This window comes from Zootoca vivipara, chromosome 11 (genome assembly GCF_965207765.1).
Source record: "Zootoca vivipara chromosome 11, rZooViv2.hap1.1, whole genome shotgun sequence".
Lineage (NCBI taxonomy): Eukaryota > Metazoa > Chordata > Lepidosauria > Squamata > Lacertidae > Zootoca > Zootoca vivipara.
In genome coordinates, this window is record NC_142594.1 from 21,875,310 (window position 1) to 21,898,740 (window position 23,431).

General features: G+C 44.5%; 1 protein-coding gene across 5 annotated transcripts in view; it reads right to left on the bottom strand.

Annotated features, from left to right (window-relative positions):
* The window catches only part of CREB5 (cAMP responsive element binding protein 5), a 267,267-nt gene extending 247,830 nt beyond the window's left edge, over positions 1-19,437 (bottom strand). For 4 of the 5 annotated variants that reach the window (XM_035130003.3, XM_088654197.1, XM_035130002.3 and 1 more), the window contains exon 1: positions 19,299-19,437. The gene's annotated coding sequence lies outside the window, so the exon portion shown is untranslated. The remainder of the gene's footprint in view (positions 1-19,298) is intronic. The other variant, XM_088654195.1, reaches the window with a different exon arrangement.
* Positions 19,438-23,431: the final 3,994 nt, after the last annotated feature.

Genomic DNA, 23,431 nt, shown 5'->3' on the forward strand with positions numbered 1-23,431 from the left:
TCTCAGTGCAAGGACTGGAGCTACATAAAACTAAAGAACATATAGATGAGTTTACATAAATAAGGTGTCAGGTTAAAGCAGAAGTACAACTGTGACATTTGTTTCTTTGCCTGATTTTCTTTTTTTACTTGTTTATTTTACAACTACTGCAAAATTACATCATGCATGCATGTGCGCACACACAGAGAGAGAGGAAACGCCCAAGTTCATTGAAATTTTGGAAGTCTAAGAAGTTAGCAGAAAGCAAACTGTTTCAAGAATAAGGATAATTTGATAGAAGATAGATAGATAGATAGAGATTAAAAGCCCATCAACTCATCAAAAAATCATCAAGCTCAGTCACAAGGAAAAGAAACAGAAAATGAATTGAGATCAGAAGATGAGAAACAGTGAAAATGAATTTCCTCTCAAATTACTATTCTGTACCTGTTTACCTAAAGTCCCACAGAGTTCACTGGTGCTTACATCTGAGTACTAGGGGCACCAACTAATATAGGGGTGGAAGGGACTTCAGCCCCCTCAATTTTTGTGGGCAGAGGGCTGACCCCACATATTGAGGGGGCTACCATCCCCTGCAGCCAGGCGAGCGCTCATGTGCAGGGCAGGACACGTCATGTGACGCCAGGCCCCCTCAATGTGGGGGGCAAGTCGGCACCCCCACTGAGCACACATTATAGAACCACAATGTTAATCATGTTTCCCTGGGTAAAACTCCAGCTTGTGGAATGAGAAACACAGAAAGCTGAGGTGATAAATTATAAAGAGCTTCTTGAAATTCTCCATCCTATTTGGCATATTTCATCCCATTTCACCAAAGGAGGTGAAACGAGAATTGCTGCCTCCTGCCCCACCCCAGCCCCCCTGCCCCCTCTCGGCACTTCTGCCACTGCCCCCCCCCTTCCACCACCGTGCCCTGGCTCTTGCCAAACTCAGTGGGAGCCAGGGCGCTCCTCAAAGCATTGCTAATTGGTTTCTCCACCTGCGGGTAAGCAAGACAAGTGGCAATGCTATGTGCTGGAACATCTCCTCTGTGGCGCCTCTTGTTTTTCCGCTGCCTGAGACAGGTGGTTCACCCTGCCTCATAGGTAGGCCAGCTTTGGGAAGAGAAATTGAGGGGAATCGTTTCACCAATTTTCTTCAAGGGGGCAGGGGCGTTCTGAGGGGTGGGGGGGCGGTCTGCCCCAGGTACCATTCCGAAGGGGGCAACAAGATGTTGACCATTGATTGGCAGCACCCGCCAGTGTGCTCATCGCACAACCCCCTGGACGTGTGCCACGTCCCCAGGATGCACGCCACACCATGCCCCCTGGGATGAGCACCCCTCCAGGTACCGGAGCAGGTTGCTTCGCCTCTGCCGGGGGGGGAGGGCAAATTCTGCAACAGTTTCTCAGGGGTGAGGCTGACCCTGGCAACAATACAGATGCTACTACTGCTGCTCTTTGGCCTAAGGTTTTCCTTTACTTTGCAGCAACAGCTATTGAGTTGGCAGCCTGGCCACCATTCTGCACCCTCCACAATGCCTCGGGACTAGCCGCTTTCCAGGCACTGGCCATGGCAGGGGAGAAGAAGATGGCAGCCACCACACACACAAAATGGTGGAGAGCATTCAGCTAAAATTCTACAATTGGCTTTCCTTTTCTCTGGAGAGTTGAATGAGGGAAAGAAAAATCACAGATTTTTTTTCCCTCAGAAAAAAAAGTTTTATGGGAAATTCCAGTAAAGGATAGCAATGCAGCATGTCAACAATTTGTGTGCCCTTTCTTCCACTGAAAAAGTGAGGGATGAATAATCACGTTAAGGCCACAATCCTTATTTAAGAGTAATTTCCACTGAACTCAGTGCGACTCGCCTCTGAGTAGATATATTTGGGTTCAAGCATCCTGACAAGTTTTGCATGGCTTTAAGTCTATATTTTTATGGCCTTTATTGTACAGTGGTGCCTCGCTAGACGAATTTAATTCGTTCCACGGGTCTTTTCTTATGACGAAAAATTTGTCTAGCGAATCCCATAGGAACGCATTGGATTTTTTTTTATTTTTTTTTTTTGCCCATAGGAACGCATTAATTGAATTCCAATGCATTCCTATGGGAAACAGCGATTCGCTAGACAAATTTTTCATAAAACGAATTCGTCTAGCGAGGCAACCTCCGCTCGAAAAATCCTTTCGTTAAGCGGAAATTTCGTTAAGCAGGGCATTCGTTAAGCAAGGCACCACTGTATGGTTTTATGGTTTTATTGCTGTAAACCACTTCGATATATTTTATGACACAGTATACATAAATAAAGAAGTACACTTATCTCCCAAGTAAATCTCAGTGAATTCAGGGCTGTATTCATCTCCCAACTCACAGGAATGTATATTTAGTTATGAAACACTTCTGTCTGTTTTTACGGATTACATCTGAGGAGAGCTTTTTTTTCAGTTGGAACTCAGTTCCGGCACCTCTCAGGTGGGCGCCATTCCCATTATAAGAGAACAAGGGAAGCGTTCGTGGTGAGTTCTGGCACCTCTTTCTCTAGAAAAATAGCACTGCATCTGAGTAACGACTTCTCAGTGATGGAAGGGAATGACATGTTTTGGCAGACGTTTTATCTATGGACAAATGTGGGCAAAGTATTTTTGCCAGCCCTCCACAGTGTTTTTCAGTCTGCCGTAATTGTCTGGTCCTATTCACCTTAACCACAGTTTGTCTCGTATTAATGTAGTAATTTGCAGTACACATGAAAAAATAAAAATAAAATAAAATAGGTGCTCCCCAGATCAACTTTGCAGATTCATAGTAATGCTCATATGTTAAACTACATGTAGTGCTTAATGTCTTGTTATTCTTAAAGTAATAATAGTTTCAGAGGACCAACACCTCCACTTGTTATTGGGATTACAACCTATGGAGAGGGGAGGTTTATCAGTGCAACAGCCCCATCCAAAAACCCCCATGTATGGCTACAAAGCTTAAAAGAAAAAGTTCCATTGGCACCCATGAGATTTTTTAAAAATACTAATTTTTATAGCCATATGGGTGTGATGGAGGGGTTTGTGGTTGGGAAAGGAAGGGACAGGATAAGCCCCCCCCCCTCCCGTGCTATTTGATCCCAATAACAACCCTCTCCAACCCCGCTGTTATTAGCTTAAGAAACTTTAAGAAAAACAAGGCATGTAGCTGCATGCTATATGCTATCTAACACAGCGTTTGACCATTAGTTTTGTGATTCAGGAATTCATTAAAAGGCATTACCCTGCAAACCATTACTACCTTACAGAGCTGCTGTAATGATTGCTGATATAAATAGGCCAAGCCAAGCAGTGTTAGAAACACATACTGGTATATGTAATTTAATCGCCAAACAGCACCTTAAACCTAGGTTACGGTCACCACAATGGAATGTCTAGGTGCTGTTTTAGTTTATTTGTTTTTGTTTTGCAGTGGGCTTTATTATTATTATTATTATTATTATTATTATTATTATTATTATTTCTATTCCACTTTATATTTTAAAGAATGAAGGTTTACAAATAAAAAAAATCAAACAAAACAAATTCAAGCTTCAAAGACAATATTTCAGATCCTTCTCTAAGGGGCATTTTGATATCCTCAGTCGCCAACCTGGCATCCAGAGATTTCCACGTGGTCTCAATTGGACCTGTGCCAGTCACAAAACACGCCTGGTGCCTGGCTAATTTTAATCACTGAAGTCAAAGGATAGGAACAGGTATGGAACTGTGGCCAAGCTATTTCCATTCAGGTAGGTCCCAGCGGGCATTTCAGCCAAAGCTGATAAAAGGCTTTTCGAGTCGCCAAAATCACTTGTTGATTCTTCAAAGAGAGTGTTGGATCAATCTGACCAGGGCTTCCATACAACTGGGGGGACAACTGGGGGCCTGATCACCTACAAAAGTGGTTCCGAGACCACCCACAGGAAGTCAGGTTCTGAGGCCGCGGAGCGTATGACATCACGTTGAGCGCACTGGGCCTCCATAACTGGGGCGCAAGTTGGCACCCCTGAGACTACCCCAATCTTCACGAGCGGTGCAAGATTCCAGAGCGTGCAGCTGCACTTACCAGGGTCTGTGTTCCGTTTGGGAGCAACAAGGCACAACAGAAACTGTGGTGTCTTTATGATATATGGTTTTATTTACACATATATACAACCTGCACCTAGAAGGAGGGATTGCAGAGTATTCCCACCCTTTGAGGGCTTGGCTTCCCCCTTAAGGGCAGCACTGGATTCAAAGGACAGTGAAAAGACATCCTCTGTGTCTTAGTTCCAGCCTGTCGTCCCCAGATCACAACGGATTAAGTTTGTAAACCAAGGCATCACTGTAGAAATTGTGTGAATTAGCATGGACCTGAATTCAGGTCAGGACCTGAATTGGGATCATGGGAATTAGGACCTTCCATCTTTTTCTCCCTCCCTCCCTCCCCACCATGCTGAGCCATCTCAGACAGACCCTTCTGCCTGCTTTGAATTGCATCAAAATCTTTGACTGGGAGCTTGTATTCTGATGTAAATAACAGATGTGGGGTCTCCAATCCAGATCAGTTGCACAGTGAGGAGCGATGAATAACAAGCCCACCAATCCCCACACAACATGGGCCCAACCCAGATCACACCCTCACCTGCTCCTTATTTTTGATTTTTTTCAAGGCTAATTGTGTTAATGGTGTCTCGTCTAGTCTGGGCCTGGATCTTTGGATCCTGGCCCATGTGAACAATTGAAGAAATGTTAAAGATCTTTGCTTCAGGTTAGATATACTGATATCCTTCAATGGACTGGAGCCAACCTGAAACAAAACAATTTGAAGCGGGGATTATTACAATGTGCATTGTTTCTCTAAGTTGTGTGAATACCATCCTTGAAAGCAAACATCATTTAGGGCCCTATCCTGCTGAAGTTAAGCACATTGCTGAACTTTCCCATTGAAATCAGTGGTGCTTATCTTTGTGTGGTTTGTGCCCATTGTTTAAAATACAGCAATACAGAGTGTCATAAACACTTTAAGGAACATGGGAATTGAAATCTCCAGCCAGTTGCACTATTGTCCGCTGGTTTTCAGTGGAGAGATACTGTACTTTATGAGAATAAGAAATACTTTGTTTCTTTCATCTATGTGGGAAATAGATATGGCCTGAATACAAAAAAAAGGGAAAATTCTTTATTCAAATAGTGGCAATTTCTAGAAAAACAATGCTAATCTGAACCGGTTTTAAGCAGCATCCAAGGAAAGTGTAGCAAACAAACGCGCTGAAATGATACTTTGAATTTCCTAAACTTAGCTTTCACTTTCTTACACTTCAGAGCCTCTACTCCACTGTTGAATGATTTGCTTTGATTTATTATTACGGTTCTTGACCAGCATACATAAATATGCAATACAAAAAAAACAATAAAAGAAAACAAGAATATCTAAAAATAGACAATAAGTATAAGTTTTAACAATTGGTTAAAAGGAAACTAATTAAAAGGAGTATTACTACTTAGAGAGGTAGACTACAGCAGTTAATATCACTGGATCTTCTTTAGCTACACTGTTGAATGTTTAACTGCCATTCCCCTGTGTCAATTTCTAGACAAGACACCTCCAAAGAAATCTGAGAACGGCTGCCCTGAGATTCCCACATTTACAGTACAGTACAATCCTAACATTGATGATACATTCCTAGGCATGTCTAATCAGATATAGGGCCCATTCAGTCCAATGGAGCTTTCCCCATGGAAAGAAACTATTGGACTGCAGCCTTCATCAAATTAACTTTGAAGCACAAAGAAGCTGGCAATAAGTGTAGCCATGTCACAAGCACCCAGTAGAGTGCCAGGAAGTATTTTGCCTCTAGGAAAAATGGAGATGGTGAGACTACTGACAGGCTGTATTTAAAAGAATTCAAAATTAAATATAATGCTATTGCAAATGTACTTGTTCACCCAACCTTTTCCTTTCTGGCAACTCAAACATTCCAACCTTGGGCCCATTTATCCAGCAAACAAATAGGATTCATTTCCAAATAATTCGGTTTAAGATGGGAGTTAAAGAGCAAATCCCTATTGACAGACTATGCCCCTTACAGCCAATTCTACAATCCCAATTAAACCACAGACTAGCACCCACAGAAAATAAAATAAAATAGAAGGCGCTTAGGAAAGAGAAGTGGTGTTCAAATTAAGACAACAGCAGAAAAGAAAAGCACATACAAATAGGAATGAAGTTAAATCAAAGCAAAAAAGTTTGAAGGATATTTGGGTTTAAAAAAAATAGAATCTATGGTGTACAGATGAAACATTCCATATAAAGCATTATGTGAGATAGCCTAATGGTTTGTTGAAGGAAATTGAACGATGTGGATTGAGGCTTCCGTTATGTAAATCATAGGCCATAACCTTAAACATTTGGACTGTGGTAACATCATAGCTAAAGTACATTAAACAGCACTGGTACTTGCTACTTCAACAAGCTTTAGCTTATGGTTTTTGTATACCAAGTCCAAAAACCCATTGGAAACATTCAAAACACATATAAGAAAGCCCAATATTTAGAACTGTGGTCCTAAATAAAAGAGCTCACAAACCATTGCCTGCAAAAAGGTTGAATCAGTTTAGCTGCGCATAGGGGTATGTGGCTCTGGCAGGGCAAAGTAAGAAACAAATTCCAGAAAGGAAGAGAATAAATAAATGTCCACAAAGTGTAGGTATGGACAAATGTCTCCTTTCACTCCAATCCATTTTTTGTACGTTTGCCCATGATTTCATGCCATGTCTTCCAAAGTTTATCTTTTTTCTTTCAAAGCCTGCTCTTCAACGTTTCAAAAATTGATTCAGCATGAAGTATGTTTATATGTGGTGCAGCCAGATTATTTGAAGTTTCACCTGAATTGTTGTTTATGCCCTTCTGCATATATGCTGTCCCTGGGCTTATTCACATGCAACCAAGTAATTTATGCTTTTGTGAGGCTGAAACAAAAGTACACTTCTATTTTTGCATGTACAATACGCATGCACACACACTCACGGCAGATCCAATGTCCTTCCTGTTCTCTCCCTGAAAACCTTCACACCCCATCTATTCTGGAGAGTAATCCCCCACAGCAGATTTGGGGTGGGATGGGGGTTGAGGCTCTAGGAGTTGCGGTGCGGAAGAGAGGAAGGCAACTCCATTGCATACAAACAGAAGTCCATTGAGGAAACCATGACTGGAGATCACCCTGAATGTGTAAATAGCCAGGATCTGTGTTTCAGGAACTGCAAAAGCCAGGAGGCCACAAAAATCCCAATTCAATGATTTGTTTTGTAGGGTGGGGGGAGAGATAGGGTGTCCACTTATGCATTACCAAAAAGAGGGCAAAGCAGGGCTCAAATCTGCATACAATTTGCATATGCTAATATATATATATCTGTAGAAAGAATGACTCTAATTTAAAGAGAAATACAATACATTGCTGCCATCGTGGCAGGTGACCAGGTATGTTCCTGCTGAATCTGCTGTCCATTCAAGTGCTAACTGTTTATAGGTAATTTCAAGGTCCCTGCTGTTCCTTCTATTTATCTTTAAATTAGACTTCGGCCAGACAGACATTTCAGTAGAGGACTCCTTCAAGCAGAGAACTGTCCACTGACAGCTCTACAAATAGAGGACTGTCCTCTATAAAATGGGACACAAGGCCACCCTTGTGGATTGGGTCATTTCGACCCTTAACTTGTATATACTGGATTTCTTACAGCACTTTTTAAGAGTGCTGTTTGTCTTCTGTAGCATTATACAGATGCTATAAGGAAGACTAAGAGCAGTGGTGAGAGCTAAATAACTAAGGATCAGATAGCAGCACTACTGTAATTTCAGAAGACTGACTGCTGCACCCCATACGCAAGATCACACACGTGCTAATTAATCCAGACTAATACTGTCCCCCTGATTCTGAATTTACAATCACTACATGGATTGCAATCCCTACTTCAGACATAATCCCATCACACGCGAATAGAAATGATCTTCACTTTACCACCATCACTGTAAATGCCACACAGCAGAATGAGTTATAAGTGATTACTAAAGTTTGTGTCCCAGTGTATGGGTTCTATGAATATGTAACCTGTTCAGGTTTCCTAGCTAATTCATCTTTTTCCTTATAGTTCAGCTGTTTCCTTTGATGAACTACTAAACCACGGGTGTCAAACACAAGGCCCGGGGGCCTAATCCGGCCCGCCAGACCTCGTCATGTGGCCCGCATAGCCGCCGCCGACAATATCCGCTGACAGTAGTTCTGGAGCCTGCGATTGGCCGAGGGTCAAATCCGGGGGCGGGGCTGCAGGTGGAGGCCGGGGCTCTGGAGCCGCGCTGGCGGCCTTGGCCAGGGAATTTCAATTTCGAATGAGGCTGAGGGAGGCGGTGGCACAGCGGCCATATGGGGAAGTGAGATGCAGGAGGAGGAGGAAGCCCGCCGAGGAGGTAGGAAAGCCCTACAGGCGCCGCCGGCAAAGTTGGTGCCAGGACGGAGCAGCGCTGGAATTTTTTGTGGCGGGCTTTGCTGTTGTCTCCGAGAGCGAGTGAGGCGGCACTGGGGAGCCGCCGCCCGCCGCTTCCTTTCCTCTCCTCGGATGCATCCGGGAGGTGGGCGAGCGAGCGGGCAAAAGGGACGCGGAGTGAGCCTGAGGGGGAAGTAGGCGAAGCGCAACAGTCGCTCTCTTGATGGAGCCGGGTTTCTCTTCCCTCTTCCCCCGTTTTCTCCTCATAGACACTCGGGAGGGTGCCTGGCTTTTGCTCTGCCCCCCACTCCGAGCCGCCCTTTGGCTTCTCAGTTCCGGCGGAGCTGCTCCCCGGGGGGCGGCCGGGAGGGAGGCGGTGGCGACGGCACGGGTTCCTGCTCTTCCCGCTCTGCCGCCGCCTCCTCTCAGCCCCTCGTGATGTAGGGCTCCAGATGGAGTCGCCTCGCGGTTTGAGTAGGTGGGAGGGGAATTTTTTTGGGGGGGAGGTTTTCAAGCCTCCTCTGCCTGTAGTCCCGGTAGGGAGAGGCGGTGGCGAAGACGACAACAGTGCGGGTGGGAGGAAGAGCAGCTCTGAGGCGAAGATACACGTCCGCTGGGGCTGCCGCCGCCTTCCTCCTCGGGAAATCCGCTGCCCTCCCTCAGCGCGAGGGGAAGGGACTCTGGCGCTGAGGAGGGAGGATGCAAAAGCAAAGCAGGGAGTTGGCGCTGCACCACATGTTCCTGCCCCTCTCCAAAGCATGGGGTGGGTTGCAGCGTGTGGCATCCTGCCTAGCGGGGTTTGGGTGTGCGCAGGGCGGGAGAGGGAAGCCCTCTTTCCATCTGCAGGTTTTTAATCCCAGCAGTGGCTTTCTCCTTCCTGCCGAAGGTTTAGTTGAGCCCTCCCCCCCCCCGGAAGCCGCCGATCCCCACCTTTTGTTCAAATTTACCTCGTTTACATCCCCTCCCACACACGTACCACGACGCAGGAATGTGATCTGCGTGGGGGCGGGAATGCGCTTACATTATTACAAAAAACAGTAATAATTGAATGCAGTGACAATAATTTATGATAATAAAGAGTGGACACATAGTCCTACAGACACAACCGGCCCTTTGAGGGTGACCAAACTGCTGATGCGGCCCCCGATGAATTTGAGTTTGACTAAACTATTACATCCCACAATCACCTGGCCCACAATCCAGAGACCTACTTTAGGTTCATCTGAAAGCTGGCACATACCCTATGGAACTCTTGAATGTTTTCCTTCTTTGATCATGTCATAACAGTTTTGCATCTTTATCAGGGCCGGATTAAAGTTTGACGAGGCCCTAAGCTACTGAAGGTAATGGGGCCCTTTATATGTCCAGCTGTCCTTTGTCAACAACAAATTGTCACTGTTTTTTGTGTTGAATATATGCTACATGGTCATTTATGGACCTAATAGGTATCTAAAGCCATTTGCCACTGTTGCTGTATGTAGGTTTTATTTCATTTGTTTTTTGTTTTTTGTTTTATATTTTAGAAATGTACATCCAGTGGGGGTTTTTTCTTTAATTTTTTTTGGGGGGGGGCAAGAGAGTGGGGCCCTAAGCTATAGCTTGTTTAGTTTATACGTAAATCTGGCACTGATCTTTATTGATTGATTGATTGAATAATATTTATACCTCATCATTTGGGGTGTGGAATCTCAGAGCGCCCTGAGGTGGACCTTCAAGAAAGACCTTAACATAATGGTATGCTAATATTCGGGTGCCTTGCTTCTAAATTATGCATACTGAATATGTCGGATTGCCCCCCAAAACTGAGTCACTACAGCTGTTTAAGCACAGGTGAAATGGGATGCTAATACCTAGTGGGTCTATGAGAGGGTGCTACTTGAGAAATGCAAGCTAAACATCAACAGGGACACAGAGCAAGCAGAGCAAATTTTTTTGACAATGGTCCTAGAGTAGAATCACACAATGAGAGAACTCAAAAACTACAAGCATTATATCAAATTAAACTAACACTAGTAAGTGTAACTATCTAAAATATTTATTGAAAATTAGTTTGGAGAACTTGGAGGTGACTTCTTTGAATTTCTAAGCAGAGGATATATAATATATCCCTTCTGCTTGGAAATTCAAAGAAGTCACTTCCAAGTTCTCCTAACTAATTTTCTCTCATATATAATAAAGCATAACATCTTACAAGCTCAGGAAATAATACTAAGTCTTATTTTTTAAATTTTACTTTGAAAATCCCCAGGGGAAAAATATTAGAAATTATGTTTATAACACCCCGTTAAAAACAAAACAAAACCAGCCATTTCCCCTTGGACAATTCCATATATTCAAGCGTTTTACTACAATCACCAACTGCATGCTAAAATCAGAACGCCAACTTTTAATTAAGGAAGAGAACATGGAGCTGCCTTTGAAGAGTTCTCAGAAAAGATAACAGAGTCAAAATGCTGCTGCCAAACTGTCAACTGGGGCGGGCCATAGGGAACATACGATGCCAATTTTCAAACAGCTTCATTAGATCCAAGTGGCTTCCCAGGCCCAGTTTAAAGGGTAGGTGCTGAAATTTAAAACAATAGGCAGCCAAACATAAGTATATCTATCTGCTGTACACCAAGTCAGACTACTGGTCTAGTTAAGCATGGTCTACACCAGTAAACGACAACATGTGGCCATCCAGATGTTGCTGGACTACAATTGCCATCATCCCTGACCATTGATCATGCTAGGATTGATGCAAGCTGCAATCCAACAATATCGAGAGCACCCAAAATGCTCTGCACGGTTTCAGACGCCCAAGAAGCCTAGAGCAGGCACCCCCAAACTTCGGCCCTCCAGATGTTATGGACTACAATTCCCATCTTCCCCGACCACTGGTCCTATTAGCTAGGGATCGTGGGAGTTGTAGGCCAAAACATCTGGAGGGCCGCAGTTTGGGGATGCCTGGCCTAGAGGCTGCCTTCTCCCATATGAGCCAATCTGTACTTTTAAGACCCTGCCCAGAATTTTAAATGACCTTGTTTCAATGAGTTTTTCTCAAAAAAAATAAAATTAAAAAATCTATCTATCTATCTATCTATCTATCTATCTATCTATCTATCATCTCACTTATTCCCTTAAGGTGATACACAATATTAAATCCATTGAAACAAGACACACTCATATATCTGAAAGAATTAAAACAACAGCAGATAAAACAACAGCAACAGAATAAAATTATATAAACAAGTAGCAGAAAATTCATTAAGCAAACACACACACCTTAAAGTGGCAAATCCTCAGCACCAATGTCAATTAAAAGCAGTTGGGAATAAAATGGTCTTTAAGGCCCAGTAAAAAAATACATGTATTAAAAAATACATTAGCGCAGAGGCCATTCTGGGGAGGGAATGGGGTCACCGTGCTTACGTATGCTTTTTTCTTCTTCTTGTTTTTGCCATGTATTTTGTGCTCCCTGAGATCTGCAGATGAGGGGCAGCATGCAAATTTAATACATAAGTAAACAAATAAACAAACAGAAAGGTGCTCATCAGACTTAACCATTCTTAGCGATGGACCCATAAGCAGGGCCTTCAAAGCCTATCAGCTCAGACACACTGATATGGTGCAGGTGGTCTTTCAAGCAGCTTGGTCCCAAATCATTCAGACCCTTTGAAGGCAGCCTCACATAGAGCAGATAGCAGTTGTCAAGTGTGGTTATAACTATGGAATGTTTGGTTGCTGCCGTATAGAGATCCTCCATCCAGTACATGTCTTCTCAAGGCATGGAAATCAAGGCGTTGGAACTCTTATTTTAGAAGACTTTTAGAAGACCTCTGAAGGCAGCCCTGTATAGGGAAGCTTTCAATGGTTGGTGTTTTTTTCTGTTTTATATTATGTTTTGTATGTGCTGTAAGCTGCCCAGAGTGACCCAGCCAGATCCCCCACAGTATAAATAATAAAATTGTTGTTGTTATTATTATTATTATTATGGAAGTTGATCTGCCTCCTCTCTGTTGGCTTTTCAAGAGTTACGCTTTTTCAGAAGACAATTCAGGCCTTTTTGAGTTTCAAGGGGTCTCCTTCCCTAACGCAGACCTACTTGGTTTCTTCTGCAGCTTTGCAATTTATTTATTTATTTTGTTTCTTTGTCTGTTTGTTCATTCACAGTTTTTTATTAGCCAATTATTTGGGAGCATTCTGTTTTATCCATTGTTTTAATTTGCATTTTAGAGAACCCCATATGCTTTATTTCAAAAGAGCAGGATATAAGCAATGCAAGTGTCCCTGGGAACACCAAGCAAGCTATTATTATAAAGATGCCTGGCTGGCTCAGACTTGAAAACATCTCAAATATGTTTTAGCTATAAAAACTCAACACACAGTGTTATTTCCCATTATTCCCCATTAAACAGTTATTATTACGGAACATGAATGATGAGCATAACAATTATATTCAAAGAATTGCTTCCTTGTATAAGCGTTTTCCTACTTTTTAACTTGGCTGATACTCAATTAGACCAGAATATAATCTCTGGTCTAATTATTGCTATGACCTAGTCACTAACTAAAGCTGCAATCCCATTCATATTTGCTTGGAGTATGCAACACTAGACGTTACGGTACTTACTTTGGAGTAAACATTATTGGATTGGATTGCAAGTAACCTTCTTTTTTTTACCCAGAAAAGTAGTGCACTGATGATACCCCAACTTAAAAGTAAGTTCCACTCAAATCAATGCAAACATGCTCAGGACTGGAATGCAAAGGCAGCAATCTGCATTACTTATATTTATCTGCAAATGAATTACATTTCAATTAACTTCCCAAATGAGACAGTATTGCCTGAATGCAAGCACTAAAAATTAGGACAGTGTGTTTGGCCTCCGTTTCCAAATTTAACAAAGTAATTTAGAGAAACACATCTGTTGTGTTAGCACGGCTTTGAAGATTTGGTTCATACCGTAGTTAATATATCACACCTCCTTTTAGATTTTGCATCCCACCAAACTGAGTCAACATCATGATTCATTAAGTTTTTGAAGACGGAAACAAAGGGCTTTCAGGTTGGGTGGGAACTCCTGTTGTTTAAGATTTCGTGCTATGCTTCACAAAGTACCTCCTTGATGCAGCTATGTGACATGGACCAAACTGTACACGATTTGCAGCCTTCAGATATTAGATTTGGCAACACTCTACATCTGGAAGACCAGAACCACAGTCCTGCATGCTTCTGCACTGGCTACAGTGGAATTCAAGCAACACAATTGTGCTAAGAACTTCATCCCAGGACCGTAACTCTTTAACACACACCAACTAGAGGTGCAAGTTCTTTACTCTCAAATCCATGCCCAGACAGCTACAGCATGGCTAAACAAATCAGGTAACGATACGTGTCTGGATGTGAACTAGCAACTATATGAACTGCAATACATTTTAAATGACTTAGGTGAAACTGGTTAGCCTCTTAACGATTAAAAAATCTATATGCAAATCCAAAACCCAATTCAGGAAAGGATCATTCAGTTAAATGGAATGACTAGGGGGGGGAGTGTCAACAGCCTTTAGACTTTAATGTGGATTTTAAACAAAAGTAACTACATAGCCATTTTTAAAGTAGTAAGAGGTGTAGACAAAGGTAACAAGCAACTGGAACAAAATTTTACTATCCTCTGTCGAAGATAATTTTCAACTTGCTGAAGTAAGTGTTTTAAGCTGCGGATTAATACACTTTGGCAAAAGAAAAGAAACGCTGATGGAACTTGAAAATTGTGAAATATTACACAGGGCTAATTTTATCCGCCATCAGGAAGACAGTCAGTTGTATGAAATTTCATATGAACCTAAACTTGGTTTCCACTTAAAGGCAGATCACACCAAAGGCGGCTTCCTGATTTATGTGGCCTGCACAATTTTTTTTTAATTAGACACATCGGATGACTTCCACACAAAAAGGAAGAACAGAACATTCTAAAGCAGCCCAGATCATAAAAAGCAGAGGCATTTTCATGATAGGCACCCAGGTTTGTATTGTGCTGAAGTACAAAATATCTCAAAGTGGGTTTGGGTTTTTCTGTCGAGGTGTGCAGATTGAATTGCTTTGTCCCTACTGCCAGCATAAATAAAGATTTGCTAATATGGGAGGACGGCAAAATATCAAGTGTCTTAAGTCAATTTATAGTTACCCCCTTCCAACTAAGGGCCGCTTCACACACAGTATGCAGTGCCTATTGCCTAAGCTCTAAACCTGGTGTGAGCAAATGTTTGTGAAATGTTACAAACTTCCAATACACGACATACTTCATCACACATGTGATGATCGATGTCTCTCACACAGCATGAAATAAACTCAGGTGTATGAGAATCGCTTATTGGACATACCCTATTTTCTAGACAGGACTGATTTCCAAGTGGGAATATTGCAAGATCAGATTAGGTGCAATGTTTTAAAAAGATTGTAATAACTGGGCCAAGAGACTAGGAACACTTCTCTAGATTCTAGAAAGGGCCCTTGCACTAAATATCATAATGTACAACATCTAGACAAATGGAGCCAGCGACTTCTGAAGAGTCATAGCAAAGTATAGATAGCCCACTCTATCTTGGCTTTCCTTGCTGTTTCAAACTACTGTATGCTCTTTTTGAGATTCCCCCTTTCCTCAACCCCATTCCCATTCCAGTCTAAATTGCAACACCAATTTTTGCTGCTAATACAGTTTGCTGTGTAAACGGATCTGTCTCAGACCTCACCTTTTTATATACAAGAGAAGTATATCCAGAATACCTATACTGCAATCCTAAGCAACACTTCAAGTCAAATATATCACCCCTAGTCTTACTTCTTTCTCCCCAACTCATTGGACAGAGATATCTTTTTAAAGGGAGTTTAGCCTGAGCAGTTGTAACCATTGGGCACCACATAATAAACAAGTTGTTTTGTTTGTCTAATGCAAGCAAATTTACTATTTGAGCTCTGTCTCCCAGCACAAGATTGATACATAAATGGAAGTAGAGCATCAATATCATGAAACCTTACAAAGTATAATAAGCAATAGGTAATAATTCACCACACAACACAGGATAGCACATAGACAGCATAAGAAAAGAGCAGACAAGCGGGGAAAGAATCGCATTCTGGAGGATAAGTTGCTCCACCCAATTCACAAGTCAACTCTCCTTCCTAGTGCCCATATTTTGCTCTCTCTCAACAGTAAAAGTAACATGGAAAACCTGTCTGAGTCTATGATTCTGAATGTAAGACTAGTGGAGTTTTAGCTGTTCAATCCACTGTTGAAAGCAGATCTCCCGTTCCAAGTAACTACAGTACTTTAATCAAGTGTCTGACACCCACCACCCGCTCTCACCCCTTCCATTTCTTGAAGCGGCGAGATTAATTTTTCCACAAGCCTTTAACTCGCTTGGAAAATGTGACTAAAAATGTATAGAACTGTCTAGCCTTAAACCCGGGACAGAATCAACTTTGTTGGAAGCACACAGTGAGCTGCTGCTGCTTGCTGTATGGGAGAACTATATATCTCTTGGGTGTCTACTGTACTGCGCCATCTAGTTACCCGACAACAGGTCTCTCAGGCTTACGTTCAAAGTGGATACCTTAAGATACTTGCACTTGGGAATGATTAGTTTCTTTCAAGATCCCAATTGTTTCTTTATAAGGAAACGAAATATCACAACCAGGATAATCTATGTCCTGTGGATATGGGAAAATCTAGGTTATAATAGCCCGGTGGACTTCTACATCAAACTTTGATTTACAAGATAAAAGCAACTTTTAAATTAAAGTGCCTTTCTGTGAGCAGAGCTTATTATTCCAAAGACAGGAGTGATTTTCCTAGAAAGTTGTCTCTGTGTGCCTGCCTATTATCTTTGATTTTCCCCTTCCACTAATGAGCATTTATCTAAAAGAGCCACTTAATCCTCTGATGTGTGCTTCTGGTCAGAGGTAACAGTTTGAATAAAACCACTAATCACTTATAGCTGATCATTAATCACACTTCTCTCTGGGGCTTTGCAACCTGCACAAGAGGGTGGGGTGGGGGGGGAGTCCCAAGAATGAGATTTAGCAGTTTAAAGTTCTTGCTGAAAATTCTCTCTGAAGCGTAAAAAAGTTAAAGATGCTAAAGACAGCTTTCAAAACTTAGCATACTCCACCCCCCAGTTGTGCCGCAGCACAATTAAGAGTTGAGTTGCCTCTTCCCTCAAAAAGAAGAACCTAAAATTATATAAATACACTCACAGATTTTATATTTGCCTGGTGTGCATATGTGAATGTACAGACAAGATCTGGATTGAAATAATCTACCCGCCTAAATTTATAGTCACTGTTTCACCATGACAGTTTCTTCCTGCAAAAAACAGAAAGAAAAAGTTTTCTTGGGAGTTAGTTGAGGTGACTTGCTAGATTCAAGGCACCTCAGTTCCAAATCTCTCTCAGGTCCTAGTTTCAGCCAAGTGCAGTGTCCGGAGGAGCCAGTGGGAAGGCTGCTACAACTGGAAGCTCCCTGGGTTTAAAAGGAAAAACCTCGGGAAATTCAATAGGATATTTCCAAGTAAGATATAATCGGGATCGGAATGTTCTCGCCCAACCTTTCTGTGGTGACCAGGAAATCCCTAGAAACTCTCCCTTCCCGATCAGACCTTTTTCCTTCTTCCAAACTTTGCGCATGCAGTATCAGCCCGATTCCATGTAAGAAACTTCTCATCGCGCTGCTTGGTGGTGGGGATTTAAAGAGACAGGCTTACTACTTGCCTACTATCCCGGTTAAAAGGGGAAAGGGGTGTGTGCTGGAGGAAAGCTCTTTGTCTTTGACGCTGTGAAGTTTTCCTAGGAGCCCTGGATCTCGACGATCGCTCAGCATGGCGCAAACACCGCAGCAGGCAAGTTGAGCTTAGCAGGTATTTCCCCTTCTGACGCTCTTCTTAGAGGACAAAACTTAGTCAAGGAGGAGAGGTTTGGGGGGAAGAGGGAGACATATCCCACTGTTTAAGAGGGGGGGGTTGGATCTAAAGGAATCGGAACAGAGCTGTCGACCTGGAGCCAGGTAGCAGCGCCCGATCAGCCGGATTGCTGATCCTCCTGCCAACCCCCAGCCCCCAAGATCGGAGTCTCTTAATCACACATTTTACTAGCCTGCAGAATGACGTAATGGCCCGGGATCTAGCCTCTGACTCCCAGAGAGAGTGTCAGATAGGGCGGGGGCGACACTGTGTGTGTGTGTGTGTGTGTAAAGGAAGGGGCAGCCACCTAACAACCAAACACCCACACACCCACCGACTCCGAAAGCTTTTTTGGAACAACAGGGGACCACGCGGGGACAGGCGATGGAAAGGTGGCGCGGCAAGGAGGGCGCAGAGAGATAGTCTCCTCTCCCCTCGCCGAGATGGCCCAGGCCAAAGGATGAAACATGGCCCAGGCCAAAGGATGAAACTTCTCCTGGTCGCTCCTTAGTCCCTAAGCGGAGTTCAAAAGTTTTCGCGCTGGCGATCCGAAGCGATCAGGGGGTGGGGTGGGGAGGCAGCCGCGAACTGGTGGGGAAGGAGAGCGCTGTCATTCCACCCAGCAAGGAAGATGTCCCGGGGCTACCGGGACAGGACAGGGGGCGGCGAGCCGAGTCGCTCTTTCCCTAGAGGTCCGCCCTACGAAGCGCTTCCCCCGAACCTAAGAGATCGGCGGTGGTGGCAACTTGCTGGCCACGAGGTTTACCTCTCTGGTTTTTTGCGGGCAAGTGGCGATGGCATCAGGAGTCCCCCCCCCCAGCCAAGGGGACGGGGCATTTAAAAGAAACAGTTCAGGGGACGGGTTGCCAGCCTGCCTGCCTCCCTCCCATCAGGGACCTTTAAAAAACACACGCCTGGAGTGTTTCTGAGCACACGCAGAGCGCACCGTTCTCCGCGCCTGAGCGATCGTTTCCTAGCTAAGAAACAGCAATTTTCGGGGTCTGGGGGAAGGGCTTTCTCGGGTCATCGAAGTCCCAAAAGTCTTGTCGGGCCAGGGGGTGGAGGAGACAGGTAGGATCTCAGTGATGGAGTCTCCCTGACAGCAAGCGGACGACTTTCTTCGCCACCGCTTTGGTTCCACAAGCGCCCAAACTTTCGTGCACTTGGCGGTCGCCAAAGATTGCCTCTGCCTCTTCTTCGCCTTTTATATAGCGAAGTCCCCCCATTTAAACTCTTCACAGCCCTGGCGGGTTATTTCCTTACACACACACACACACAAACACACTATCCCCCAGCAAATAAATAAACCAATAACAGATAAATCTTCCCAGTTGATAACGCACGGTGCCAGCGCACGGGGCAAAGAGGCGGAGCGCGCGGAGACGCCCGCATCCCCCCGTTACATCTTCCCGGTTCGGGTCTCCCCCACACTTTTCCACCTAGCCAATTCTCGCCTCCCGGTCGCCAAGCTGAGAGCGAGAGCGGCTCCTTCTCCCAAGTGAAAGTCATTCCCAAAGAACCATCAACTTGTAGCAGCGACCCGGGAAAAATCCCAGACACAGCAGCACAACCAAAACAGAAAAAAGGAGAGAGAGAGAAAAGACATCGTTTACAAACATTTCGCAAATTTTACTCGATCGCTTTTGTTGCTTTCCCCCCTCGCCACTTTGCGTTTTCTTCTGCCCTGCGGAGTACCTGCCCCGCGTGTGTGTGTGTGTGAATTAGCACACACGCGCGCGCTCGTTGGGGCAAGAAGAAAGCAGCAGCAAACCCCCTGCAAGCGAGAAGTTTTAAGTAAGGCGAGTTTTTTGTTTTGTTTTGTTCTGTTTCTCCACCCCTCCAACGCGATGTAAAGTTGCGTTTTGGGGAAATCAGAAAGGCAGCTCCGTATTTTGAGGGACTTACCCAACAAGTGTAAGCAGGGAAAGGACCAGCAAGCAGCCTGGGTGAAGGAACCACGTTGGACTGAGAGAAGGTTACAATACGTTCTATTTAGAGAAGCATTACATCACCCTCCGTGACGTCACGTGGGATTCCTGAACTTCTAAATCATTGCGGTCCCTGCTCAAGGGAGAGAGCCGAGCGGTGGGCGGGGCCCGGAGAGGCGTGTCCTGGCTGGGCTCCGCCCCTGACCGCCTCCCCTCCAGCCATTCACGGCGCAGGAAGGAGGAGGAGAGGGAGGGCGAAGGCGGAGAGCGCAAGCGGCACAAGCAACAGCTTGCCGCGCCGGGGATGACAGGACGCTGCCATTAGTTCTGTGAGTCAGCTTGGAAAAAATCTCCGGCTAGATGGGTTCGGGAGAAAGAAGCTGGAAAGAGGCGAGCCCCTACCTCCGCTCCCGGGGGGAAGGAGGGCGGGCGGGATAAGTCCCAGGGAGCGTCCCCGGTGCAGTTGCCGGAGGCGGCAGAGAAAAGGGCTTCATGCAACTGCGCCCATTCACACGTGCAGTTTTTGAAGAGGTGTACGGTACCCACCCCCCAGGACTTAATCTGAGCCGAGGTTCGACCCCAGAACGCTGAAGAACAGGAGAAAGGAAGCCTCTGAGCACATGCAGAGGGCGCACTGCCCACTACACAACACAGATGGCGAGGCAGGTCGTCTCAGTAGCTCTTGGTGCATCCTGAATTCTGTTTTGCAGCAACCTTATAGCCCGGAATGTGCTCCCTTGAACTCAGTACTCCGGTCTTGCGCATACCTAATCACATGTCCCGTTCCGGCCACCGGTACTTACTCCCAGACCCGGAAAAACATGCATGGGGCTTGGAATGCAAGTCTGTGTGACCCTCTTGCTACAAACTGCAGAGAGGTTACATCATGATCAGTTTGTGCACCTCTATCCAAATTCTTGCTGCTTTTTGCTTTACATTCAACTTGAAAAAGAATTGAGAAGAACAAAGCTTGTTCTCTGCCTTGTAATATTTTAATAATATTTAATAAGGGACGCGGGTGGCGCTGTGGTCTAAACCACAGAGCCTAGGGCTTGCTGATCAGAAGGTCGGTGGTTCGAATCCTCACGATGGGGTGAGTTCCCATTGCTCGATCCCTGTTCCTGCCAACCTAGCAGTTCGAAAGCACGTCAAAGCGCAAGTAGATAAATAGGTACCACTCTGGCGGGAAGGTAAACAGCGTTTCTGTGCGCTGCTCTGGTTTCGCCAGAAGCAGCTTAGTCATGCTGGCCAGCATGACCCAGAAGCTGTCTGTGGACAAACGCTGGCTCCCTCGGCAGTAAAGCGAGACGAGCGCTGCAACCCCAGAGTTGTTTGCGACTGGACCTAACAGTCAGGGGTCCCTTTACCCTTAATTAAATTATCATACTGTTACTTTTGGATTTTGCAGCCTAAATTTCCTATGGGTAACTATTTGAGGCCTGATTGACAGAAGCAGCCATGTAGGAAATAAAATTTTGACCATCCCTTCTTTTTCAAAGGGCTAAGATTGGTCAGGCCAGTTTATTCTCTACTGGCAACTGATGTATGAAGCATTTATTCTGCCAGGCACTGTGTGTCTTGTAGTCAGTTGCTGCCAAGGTAAAGATCTATAGGGTCTCTCCTGTGTAAATGGGGGCCTAGTCTTTCACTTGCCTCCTAAAAAAAAAGGCTTTCTGCCCCTCTTAGGGAATGAGGAGCAGCAGAGGTGGGGTATAATAATAATCTTATTATTTATACCCCGCCCATCTGGCTGGTTTTTCCCAATCCAATTGAGGAGTGAGGTTATCACCCCTCTACTACTATCCATGCTAGGTTGTTTTTTTGAAGTGCTACTAAAATATACCTTTGATACCAGAAAAAGTATGATCATATAATAAAGGTAAACATAAATTACTTGGATGAAGGAATTGAGGGGATGCACATCAAATTTACAGATGACACCAAACTGGGAGGAGAAGCCAACGCAGAAGAAGGCATACTGCAATCAGGGTTCAAGATAGGAGAACTGGGCCAAAAACTATCAAAATGAATTTCAACAGGGATAAATACAGCCATACCTCGGTTTAAGTATGCTTCGGTTTGGGTACTTTCAGTTTAAGTACTCCGCGGACCCGTCTGGAATGGATTAATCTACTTTCCATTACTTTCAATGGGAAAGTTCACTTCAGGTTAAGTACGCTTCAGGCTAAGTATGGACTTCCGGAACCAATGACACTCATATTTTGGGTTAAATACACTTTAGGTTGAGTACTCCGCGGACCCGTCGGGAACGGATTAATCCACTTTCCATTACTTTCAATGGGAAAGTTCGCTTCAGGTTAAGTACGCTTCAGGTTAAGTACAGACTTCCAGAACCAATTGTGTACTTAAACCGAGGTACCACTGTAGCTCTACACTTAGCCAGGAAGAATCCTCTGCACAAATATAAGGAGGAGGACCCCTGGCTTGCCAGTAGTGCATGTGAAACCGATCTAGAGTCTTAATGGACCACAAACTTACATGAGTCAACAGTGTGATGCAGCAGCAGCAGCAGAAAAAAAAAGAGCTAATGCTATTCTAGGCTGCATCAGCAGAAGTCTAGTGTCCAGATCATGGGAACTAATAGTACCATTCTATTCTGCCTTGGTGTCTGGTGTCCAGCAAGGGAACACAGTACATACACTAAGATGGCCTGTTAGAGCTGCACCACACTGTCCCCATCTCGGCAGAACAGTGAGCATTCAAGTGCACAGTAAAGGACTTTGGTGACAGGCCACCCGACACAGAAGGAGATTTTTTGCAGAAACAACTGCCCAAGGCACCCCCAAAGTAGGAATGGTCCATGTAGTAACACTTACCTTGCCTTGGAATCCTTAGAAGTTCCCTGCAGCAAGACGCCAGATGCAAGCACTCATCTGTAGAGTCTTCGGTCCATTTTTGCTACTGGAGCTGCAAGAACAATGAACCAGATGAAGAAGGGTGGAGGCAGGTGATCATCAGGTTGGGGAAAACAAAATGAATGAATAAATAAAATAATAATGATGCACTTTTCAAATAGTTTTTTTTTTCAAGTTTGCTTACACCAAATATTTCAATGAAACAATCAATATAAAAATCAGACATACACTACTACAACAGTTCAAAGCACCAGCATTGGATCAGCTGATTCAAGGATAAAATACTTTTTTAAAGCCTGGACTTTGTCACCTTGTGCAAAAAAATCTCCAACGGCAGCTGCATGCTGGGGCAAGCCTTTCTTGCCTTGCCAGCCCAAGACAATTTGCTGCCTAAAGTGGAGCCCAAATGGATGGATATATACACAGGCACATGCACACCCACCCTTGGAACTAAATCTTTAAAAATTCTTGTTGCATCAATTCCTGCCTTCAGCTGCCCCTCCCCTGCTCCTTGGGAAGTGTGCTCCGCAACTGGTCCATTGCCACCTATCAGCCTCTTACTGCAGCTCCCCCCCCCTCCACTCCCACATGTCAATCAGCAGACGCACCTGGCCAAGAGCTTCAGTGAATGGACAGGAGGAAATGGAGGAAAGAGACTCTGCAGGGATCCTGGTTCCAAACTAACACATTGAATTGTGCAAGGAAACGGACCAGGAGTTAGCGCAGCTGCATAGCTGTCAAGTTCTCCCCTTTTTTTCCAGGGAAATTCCCTTATGCTGAATAGGCTTCCTTGCGAGAAAAGGGAAAACTTGACAGCTATGCGCAGCTGCTTAAGGAGGCTTGCCTCCAGAGGCAGTTCAATATTTAAAGAGACATGGATTTTGTCCTCTCCTATACCACCACCTTTTTGCATGCCATGCAGATGGGTGCTGTGGCCCATCCGTTCACATGGTTATTAATAATACTTATTTATTAATCACCTTCCACCTGTATATCTCCAGGCACTATACAAAAGCTAATGGAAGCATGCATAGGAAGGTAACAGGTGCAGCAGCGATGGGGGAAATGGCACTGATTGCTTTGTTTCTGTGGGATGGAACACTGGGGCAGACAAGTCACAACAGTTCCTAGAGTGTCCACTAAGAGGAACTCACCAGGGGGAACGCCTGACTAAGTTCCTGTTCCTCCAGATATGCAGATGAGATGGATTCGCTGGCAGACAAAAGCCCCTAGC